The 8,955-nt window shown below is 37.2% G+C and overlaps 1 long non-coding RNA gene across 3 annotated transcripts; it reads right to left on the bottom strand.

The window, feature by feature from the left end:
• Positions 1-791: 791 nt before the first annotated feature.
• LOC139432643 (uncharacterized) lies at positions 792-5,963 on the bottom strand. Of its 3 annotated transcripts, none has more exons than XR_011642390.1 (3): positions 5,499-5,963; positions 5,216-5,431; positions 792-5,162 (listed from the first exon to the last, which is right to left on the bottom strand). It is a non-coding gene; the product is annotated as an uncharacterized lncRNA (long non-coding RNA). The 3 variants fall into 3 exon arrangements; XR_011642391.1 differs by having other exon boundaries at positions 792-5,063; XR_011642389.1 differs by having other exon boundaries at positions 792-5,431.
• Positions 5,964-8,955: the final 2,992 nt, after the last annotated feature.

The raw sequence follows: 8,955 nt of genomic DNA, 5'->3' as shown, positions 1-8,955 counted from the left end.
ATTTTTTTCTAAAATCGTCATATAATTCAAAAACGATACCAGTTAGACCTAAGCTATCCTTAACAAAGTACCATTAAAATTTCACGAGGAATCCAAAAATGCAATAATATACAGGATGTTCCATTTAAAATAACAAAGTTTATATCCATTTCCGGTAGAAGCGGAAGTCCGCCATTACTGAAACTAATTTTAAAATATGTACAATATAATTCGATTCAACTTTTATTTGAAACATTTTTTGAAAAACTCAATCATAATTCGGCTATGGACCGAGGCAACTTAGGTGGGACACCTGTATATATATATATACATATATATACTGTATCTAAATGACATCAAAGAAATAGCATCTGAAAAAGTTTTCTTCATCTCTCTCATTATCCGAGGAATAAAATGCTTTCAATTTGCTCAAGGGTTTAATGTTTAAGGGTCGATAGCTAACAATTAATACATAAAGTTCATTGGTGTTACTTAGATACAGTCGTTACTATTTAAAATTCTCCTTAGAAAGAATCTTAAAAACGCACCAAAATGAAGTAGGACTAATAAACATTTTACTGAAGGAAATAATAACAATCTTTAAATGTGGAAATGTCTTTTAGTGTATCTTCTTTAGTGATTTGATGGCGTGAATTGGCGCACGCATCTATTAAAGAAAAAAAAATTAAATAAAATAAAAGTTATGTAAAGCAAACGCTAGGGCCTCCGTGCCTAACCGTGGGATCAACTATTGAAACAAATTATGAAAGAAATAAATAAATATAATCTATTTAAATAAATTAAAGAAAAAATACAATATTTAAGGCATATATTCGAACATAGACGCTACAATACTAATTATTATAAATTATCTTATCGCATATACTCGAATAACGACTACTGACATAAACTAATTTAGGTACTAAAATAAAAATAAAAAATTCTTATTAGCTTAGAGAATAAATAAAGAAAACTTAGCGTAAATCTAGCTTAAACTATGGGCACAAACGAGAGAAGAGTCATGTTTAAAGAATCTGCTAGTTCCAAGATTCCGGAGGAGACTGAAAGCTATTGTCACGGAAAATCTGATATATACCATTGACATGTTTTTCCGATTTAATGTTTAAATTCAATTTGTATTATACCACAATGTAATTATTGTTAAATTGACGCACTCTATGCTTTTTTGTAAAATGGAGAAATAAAATATTATTATTAAAATATTAAAAATATTATTCCTTGTGGAAAATATATTGAATACTTCCATATCTTGAGCTAGTGTACCATATTTACATATGAATAGAACATTCGTGAAAAATTATTTAATATTAAAATAGTATTATTTAAGTGTTTGCCGAACCTATCCTTTGATATCGACTCCTTCCGCTGACAGAATGAGAGTCATTCGGCTTGCGCATACTACATATCAATCCTATTATTCCACGTGGAAAATAATCATGATGCAGATATACCCACTTCATAGGCATGCTGGAGGGTTTGTAAGCCTCGCTAACGACAATGCCTCCATGAAAGTACTAACTCTCATTGAGATCAGAGCATCATGGTTATTTTCCACGTGGAATAATAGGATTGATATGTAGTATGCGCAAGCCGAATGACTCTCATTCTATCAGCAGAGGGAGTCCATACCAAAGGATAGGTTAGGCATACACTTAAATAATACTATTTAAATATCAAATTATTTTGCATGATTATTCTATTTACATATACATATGCAAAGCTAGCAGATTCAGATATGGAAGTGTTCAATATGCTTTACACATAATTATTCAGCCAGACGCAAGCTTTCGTTTGAGATATAGAACATTAAAATCGGTCAAACCGTTCTTTAGTTATAGCGAATTTAATCAAAATTATTTTTTTTCTAACTAGGGGCCAGACTTCCAGTCGATAGATACGTGGAGTCATTTAAATGGTAGATTAGGCAAACACTTAAATAATAGTATTTTAATATCAAATTATTTTGCACGAATATTTTAGTTATACGTATATATGCAATTTTTATTATAATTCTTTGTGGAAAATATATTGAATGCTTCTATATCTTGAGCCAGTGTACCATATGTACATATAAATAGAAAATTCGTGCAAAATAACTAAATATTAAAATAGTATTATTTAAGTGTTTGCCGAACCTATCCTTTGATATCGACTCCTTCCGCTGACAGAATGAGAATCATTCGGCTTGGGCATACAGCATATCAATCCTATTATTTCACGTGGAAAATAACCATGATGCAAATATACCCACTTCATAGGCATGCTGGAGGGTTTGTAAGCCTCGCTAACGACAATGCCTCCATGAAAGTACTAACTCTCATTGAGATCAGAGCATCATGGTTATTTTCCACGTGGAATAATAGGATTGATATGTAGTATGCGCAAGCCGAATGACTCTCATTCTATTAGCGGGGGAGTCCATATCAAAGGATAGGTTAGGCAAACACTTAAATAATACACTGTTGGAAATAATTCACGAGCACACCCTGTATAATCTGAACGCGTGTGTCTAGCGCAATAAAATTTGGTATGGAAGTAATACTAAAGTAGTGCAACTTACTCTCACAAGGAGAGCGGCACAACTCTGCTGGGAGGAGAAACATCAATAGCGAGAGTATCCCCCGTGAGCTTCGCGTATCATCGCTACACGACGTGGCATGGAGTCTATAAGTCACTGTATTGTAGCAAGAGGGATGGCCAACCTGCCACCTCAACTCGCCTCCATAGCTCCTCAACGTTAGCCGAGGAAGCCGGATAACGTAGAAGTCTCCGACCAGTCATGTCCCAACCATGTTCGATTGGATTCAGATCCGGAAAACGAGCTGGCCTAGGAAGTATTCGTATACGGTGCTCTTCCACAAAGGTCTGTACAATACGCCCGATGTGCGTTCGGACGTTGTCGTGCATGTATAGGAGACCTGGACGCCGCCGAACGTAGGGAAGCACAACGGACCGAAGCACCTCATCTACGTATCGTTGACCCGTCATGGTCTGCTATACACGCAACAGACGTGTACGTCCACCATGTGTAATAGCACCCCATACCATAATGCTCGGTTGTCGGTGGATAGAGCATTCTTGCACGCACTGCTCCAGTAGACGATCACCACGTCTCCGACGAACCAAAATTCGCGCATCACCGGTGCTCAATTCGAATCTTGATTCGTCGGAAAAGAAAATGTCCCTCTACTCGGCAACCTACTAATGTCTAGCGTCGACCCACTCGTGACGTATGCTGCGGTGCTCGGGTGTTACTGGAATCCGCTGTATCGCACGACGCGCGCGCAGTCCTCTATCTACCAAACGCCGCCATACAGTTCGCGTAGTGAGTGCGCCTTCCCCTGCCGGTGGCCAAACAGCTCCAAGTTGCCTTGAGGAGGACGCACACGACGCTAAAGTGCTGAGCACAAGAGTGCGATCCTCGTGTGCTGGGGTCGCGCAGGGCCGTCCCGGACGCGGCTGTAGGTGCCTATGTCCTACTTCAGACCATTCTCGCCATGCCCGTTGCACTGCCGATAACGACCGCTCGAGACGACGCGCAATTTCACAGAACGATACACCCTCAATATGCATACCCTCAAACATTCCTCGCTCAACCTCGCTTAAGTAACGCGATCGCCCATCCATTGCGCACAGAGTACGATAACAATGCGGTTCCTCACACCATACTAAAAACGACCGGTATTTTCCATCCACTTCGGTCTCCATAGCGACGGAATGTTCCACTTGGAAGAGCGGCTCAGTCAACAATGCCGCGACGGAACAACTCGAAACTCGATGAATAAACTCGTCTACAGTAAACCTTTGTGCTCCTTAAATATCATGGATTTATCTTCACGCGTTCAGATTATATAAGGTGTGCTCGTGAATTATGTCCAACAGTGTACTATTTTAATATCAAATTATTTTGCATGATTATTCTATTTACATATACATATGGAAAACTAGCAGATTCAGATATGGAAGTGTTCAATATGCTTTACACATAATTATTCAGCCAGGCGCAAGCTTTCGTTTGAGATATAGAACATTGAAATCGGTCAAACCGTTCTTTAGTTATAGCGAATTTAATCAAAATTATTTTTTTTCTAACTAGGGGCCAGACTTCCAGTCGGTAGATACGTGGAGTCATTTAAATGGTAGATTAGGCAAACACTTAAATAATAGTATTTTAATATCAAATTATTTTGCACGAATATTTTAGTTATACGTATATCTGCAATTTTTAGTATAATTCCTCGTGGAAAATATATTGAATAATTCTATATCTTGAGCCAGTGTACCATATGTACATATAAATAGAAAATTCGTGCAAAATAACTTAATATTAAAATAGTATTATTTAAGTGTTTGCCGAACCTATCCTTTGATATCGACTCCTTCCGCTGACAGAATGAGAGTCATTCGGCTTGGGCATACAGCATATCAATCCTATTATTCCACGTGGAAAATAACCATGATGCAGATATACCCACTTCATAGGCATGCTGGAGGGTTTGTAAGCCTCGCTAACGACAATGCCTCCATGAAAGTACTACCTCTCATTGAGATCAGAGCATTATGGTTATTTTTCACGTGGAATAATAGGATTGATATGTAGTATGCGCAAGCCGAATGACTCTCATTCTATCAGCTGAGGGAGTCCATATCAAAGGATAGGTTAGGCAAACACTTAAATAATACTATTTTAATATCAAATTATTTTGCATGATTATTCTATGTATATGTATATATGGAAAACTAGCAGCTTCAGATATGGAAATAGCCAACGTTCCACATTGGAGCACCAGACTCATCCGCGAGTCCATCGAAATAGAGAAGAACGGTACCTTCAACAAGAGAGATGACGCCCTGCACTTGTCAGCCACTTGGAAAACGGTCCTACACCGTCCCCGATCCGGAGCAGCCTTCCTGAGGGAGGGGATTTTGGGCAGACCATAGAGTTTGGGGCACCTGCTTGATTTTTCGCGAGTGATTAAGGTTTTCTTGATCTCGGGGCCTATTGGAGATGCCTCTATTATCGATTTGGTAGTTTTTTTCCAGGTAAGTTGTATGGTTTTTTGCTGCTAACAAAAATTAAAAGTCGTATAAACGATGAAAATATTTTATTTCGGTGCTATCTTCGAAGATTTCGAACGATTATCGTTCTTCTTCAGGTAGGACTAAGGAACATTCAGATATAACAAAAACACAGATAAAAAATATATATAATTACCGTCGGTGTAGGAGCATCGAGAGTGAAGAGAATATTGTTTCAGAGTATTTCTTCAAAAAGATTCCGTTTACGAAAAATTCAAATGTAAAAAAACTTGAAGAGTAAATTGAAAAATCCAAAAAATTAAAATGGCGTTTTTCTATTCATCGTAAATCTCGTTTTTCAAAGTGTTTAAAAATAAATGTTAAAAATTAACGACAAAACAAATTACCAAACCTGTAGAGAAAGAACCATAATAACTAAATATAAGAAATCAAAAAAGAAAGAAAATTTGTAAACTTACAATTAACACGTTAAAATTTCCTTTAAAATTAAATAACTTGAGTCAACATGATGAGGGATGAAATTGGACTGAAGGTCATAAGGAACGTTCGCCAGATGATAAAGGTGAAAGAGTGAGGGAAAACGAGTGGGAATAAGAACGTCAACATAAAATCTTTCCATACTAAATTAATTCTTCGCATCATTAAAAATCTGAAACATAAAATTAAAATAGAAAATCGTATTGTTACCATGGGAGACAAAAATGCAGGCCTCGTTGAGTTGGATAAAGAGTCATACATAAAAAAGACATTAACTTTTTTCAAAGAAAATAACATTTTAAAAATTAAGAATAATTTTATCTTTGTTTATTTATTTATTTATCTTTATCTCTCTAGCTCGACCTCTAGCTCTTCCAGGGATGCGTTCTTCTTCCGAAAGGTTTTCTTCTTAGAAGAAACAACATATTCTTGTATAAAGCTAGATCTACACGATACGCAAACTGGTTCGCCACTTCATTGAAGTATCTCTAGCCAAGTACCTCTACCTCAAGTACCTCTATCACTACCTTAAGTATCTCTATCTGAAGTACCTCTACCTCAAGTACTATAATAAATGTTTAAATTTTTTATTTAGGATGGACTTTAATGGAAATCCTCTACTCTCCGCTCAAGCTCGACCTTTTAATATATTTTGTTTCCGTGCCTTTTAACCCCTTGTCTAATTATTATATTATTTCAAAATATTAATAAAAGATAAAGCTTGTTTACAATTAAAGACCAATAATTTTAGGTTTAATAACTAGTTTTAAATAATAATTTTAGATATTTAAAGCAAATAAACTAAAATAAACTCCGCCTGCGACGTTAAGCCCGCCTTTACCAACTTTTTCCGTAGAAACTTGTGGAAACAACCTGTCAGTTATCTCGGGATTTCCCCAAGTACTTAACTTGAAACCAGATAGAACAACTCTTAAAATTGTTCAAAGTGTTGAAAAAATTTCTCTAAAAATTAATATTATTTTTAATGAAAATAAACTGGTAGAAACAACCGGTTTTTACGGAAAACGTATAATGTTTTCATACAATAAAATTTTATTTATTAATTAAAAAAGAAATACTAAACAATTTTTATTATTAGTACAAGAAAATATAAGAGGGGGAATATAAATCAAAAATAGTGCTGCCATCTCTTAATCATATCCATTATTATTATAAAATCAACCAGCGCCCCCATAGCGGACAAATCCAAAAATAAATCTTTACGCGTTACCAATTTTTACGGTTAGCAGTCTGGTATAAAATAGTCAATGGTCGTACACAATTGTTGAAAAACAGATATGAATCTTTCCCAAGGTCTATAGAACATAAGGTTAACCAATACCGATTCTCCTCCTCTGAGAGGCAAGGTGGGTCAGTGACGTAGCTGGTTACGTAGCTATGAACAACACAACACGATGCGAGGTTTAAATATTTTATATAGACTGTACCACAGTATAGGCACGTATAGGCTATCTTTTATTCTGACTGTATCGAACCAGTGACGTCAATCTGGGGGTAATAATCGATACTACAGAGGCATAGGGAATGAGGTAACCTTATGTTCTATAAACCTTGGTCACCACCAAGGTCTATAGAACATAAGGTTACCCAATACCGATTCTCCTCCTCTGAGAGGCAAGGTGGGTCAGTGACGTAGCTGGTTCTATGAACAACACAACACGATGCGAGGTTTAAATATTTTATATAGACTGTACCACAGTATAGGCACGTATAGGCTATCTTTTATTCTGACTGTATCGAACCAGTGACGTCAATTTGCGGGGTAATAATCGATACTACAGAGGCATAGGGAATGAGGTAACCTTATGTTCTATAAACCTTGAATCTTTCCGCTTTTAGCTCATTTTAAGGTTATGTTCTTCAAACACTAAATTTTGAATTAACCCATTTTTTCATATTCCGGTCACGAACTATCGAATTATTTAATTTAACGTTTCTGGAACAAATTTAAATACCTTAAAGTAGCTTTAAGCGAAATATTTACGATTAAAACTTGAGACTAACACTTTTAAAAATGACAACCATTGAATCAAAACAAACCGAAACCAAAGTGAATTTAGCTATTAATTACAACAAGAAGTAATTAAACTAAGATTAGAACTAAAACTAGAAACTTTCGGGTTTTGCCGTGCGTCTTTTAATAAAAGGTTTGACGTTTCGGATGCCATGTTGCAACCTTCTTCAGAAACTGGTTCGAAGTGACGAGATCAAAAAATCGGTAACTATATATAAGTCGGAAAAACTAATTACTAATCAGTTAACGCTAATTACAAACTAATTAATAACTAATTGCGTCGCGTCCGGTGTGAGGCGGGAAGAGGTCTTCGTGTTCACCACCATCTTCCATGTTCTGCTAAGCTCCCAGCCATCCTCTCTGTTGACGTTATTTTTATGTCGGTGAATCTCTATGGCTTCTCTTGTCAGTCTTTGGTAGTATCTGTTGTCCCTAGCCAGCACCTTTGTTTGTTCGAAGTCTATTCGGTGCCCCTCTGCATGGCAATGTTCCGCAACCGCCGACTGCTGGATCTTCTTCAGCCTTACATCCCTCTCATGCTCCTTGATGCGGCACTCGACGTTGCGTCCAGTTTGGCCAACATAAACCTTCCCACAACTACACGATAGTCGATAGACTCCCGCTCCTTTTAATGGAGTTAGTTTGTCCTTGGCTAATTTTGCTGACCGTGCCGTACCGCACTACGATGTCGTTCTTCTTGAGGTGCCTAGCAATTCGTTCCGTTACACCTGAAACATAGGGAAGACAGATAAATCCAAGTGGTTTTGTACTTACCGTGTCCTCTTTCTGCTTTCGCTGCTTGATGTCCCTCGAAGTGTATCCATTCTTCTGCAGCACGCCTCGTAGAAAGTGTTGCTCCTTCTTCAAGTTCTCTCCTTCACATAGTCTCGCTGCTCGCTGAAATAATGTACGGATCACGGACCTCTTCTGTTGGGGATGATGATGTGAACATGCCTGTAAACACCTGTTGGTATGGGTCTTCTTTCGGTATACACCAAGTTCTATATCTCCATTTGTCGTCCTGGTGACCAACACATCTAGGAAAGGTAGTTTTTTGGCAGTTTCTGTTTCCATGGTGAACTTAATCATAGGATGTTGAGAGTTCAAGTGATCCAAGAACTCTTGGAGCCGTTTTTGACCATGTTGCCATATCACAAACGTGTCATCCACATATCGGAGCCATAGTTTTGGTTTCCACTGGCTTTTCTTCAAAGCGTCCTCTTCGAATAATTCCATGTAGAAATTAGCTATAACTGGCGATAGTGGAGATCCCATGTCATTTATTAAAAGACGCACGGCAAAACCCGAAAGTTTCTAGTGTTAGTTCTAGTTTTAGTTCTAATCTTAGTTTAATTCACACCGGCCGTGAAAGCCTTCGTACTTATAACAAGAAGTAATTTAAT

The sequence above is a fragment of the Onthophagus taurus genome, chromosome 1 (genome assembly GCF_036711975.1).
Source record: "Onthophagus taurus isolate NC chromosome 1, IU_Otau_3.0, whole genome shotgun sequence".
Taxonomy (NCBI): domain Eukaryota; kingdom Metazoa; phylum Arthropoda; class Insecta; order Coleoptera; family Scarabaeidae; genus Onthophagus; species Onthophagus taurus.
Note: the sequence above shows the minus strand (reverse complement) of the source record. Positions and strands in the feature narration are given on the sequence as shown.